Here is a 1681-nt window from a genome sequence, read left to right as displayed (position 1 = left end):
GGGCATGCCGGGGACCGTCCAGCAGCCGGGCCCGGCTCCGGACGCAAGCGCCGCGGGATATCCACGTGTCGGAAATTTGCACAACCCGGATGCCTTCTTTCTAGCTTCTGGTTTTCCCTGCTCAGGGTCTAGGGCCCCGGGCGTGGGGCGGAGATAACATGCCATAAAGAGACCACACCTCCCAGGAAGTGGGGTGAGGAAGGCGCAGAGGCCGAGGTTGAGGATCCCTTGTTTCTGCGCTTTCCCTTCCCAGGAGCGCTTCCAATGAAAGTCTCGAGCTTTGAGGGCTGAGCCTGCGGGTGGGAGTCCAGGCAGTCCCATGTAGGGGAGCAGGCAGACCCCTCAGCCGTGGGAGCAGGTGAGAGGACACCCACCACTTCTGCATGTGGCCCTCAGAACTGCAGGCCCTTTTCAGGTTTTTCCCCCTTCCCCTACCTGGGCAGCCCTTGATGTGCTTTAGTTAAAATGTACTCAGGTGGCCGGAGTCTAGCTCTGTCGCCCAGGCTGGAGTGCAGTGGCACAATCTCAGCTCACTGCAACTTCCACCTCCTGGGTTCAAGCAATCCTCCTGCCTCAGCCTCCTGAGTAGCTAGGATTGCAGGTGCACACCACTGCACCCGGGTAATTCTTGTATTTTCAGTAGAGATGGGTTTCACCATGTTGACCAGGCTGGTCTTGAACTCCTGACCTCAGGTGATGCACCCGCCTTGGCCTCTCAAAGTGCTGGGATCACAGGCATGAGCACCGCACCTGGCCTTGTTTAATTTTGATCTGTGGACGGTGGAGTTTCACAGCCTCTGACCTTCACCCTCCCTCTTCTCACTCCACATTGTGACTCCAACCTCATCCTGTATACTCGCGACCCGGTGCCTTTTATGTGCAGTTCAGATATTCAACCTGGAACCTATCCTTCTGTGCCTCAAAGGATCTTAAAACCCAACACTGACCAGAACTCGCCGTTGACACTGTCCTCTGCCGCCCCTGCTAAACCTGGGATACCTTATGTGCTCCATGCTTGAGCAAATTACAGCCCCACATCTACTTAGGTGCCTGAGCCAAATCCCATGAGTCTCTTTGACCTTCACCTCTTTCACAACCAATCCACAATAAAGTCCCACTCACTTTACCCCTTTACTGTTTCTCAAACCTGACCATTTACCCTCATCTCCATCCCTGCACCATCCACCGCCACCTGTGGTCCAGCTCAGACCTCAGATTCCTTTTCAACACTGTAGGTGACTGATCTTTAGGATCCATTAAGCCTGATCTTGCCCTACTGCCAACTCTGCTTAAAACCCTGCAGCCCCTTGGCCAGGCGCAATGGCTCATGCCTGTAATCCCAGCACTTTGGGAGGCTGAGGTGGGCAGAGCACCTGAGGTCAGAGGTTCGAGACCAGCCTGGCTAACATGGTGAAACCCAGTCTCTACCAAAAATACAAAAATTAGCTGGGTGTGGTGGCGCATGCCTATAATCCCAGCTACTCGGGAGGCTGAGGCAAGAGAATCGCTTTAACTCGGGAGGTGGAGGTTGTAGTGAGCTGAGATAATGCCATTGCACTCCAGCCTGGGTGACAAGAGCAAAACTTGGTATTAAAAAAACACAAGGCCGGGCGCGTTGGCTCAAGCCTGTAATCCCAGCACTTTGGGAGGCCGAGACGGGCGGATCACGAGGTCAGGAGAT

This window comes from Mandrillus leucophaeus, unplaced genomic scaffold (genome assembly GCF_000951045.1).
Source record: "Mandrillus leucophaeus isolate KB7577 unplaced genomic scaffold, Mleu.le_1.0 Scaffold1, whole genome shotgun sequence".
NCBI lineage: Eukaryota > Metazoa > Chordata > Mammalia > Primates > Cercopithecidae > Mandrillus > Mandrillus leucophaeus.
This window is presented reverse-complemented; position numbering follows the sequence as displayed.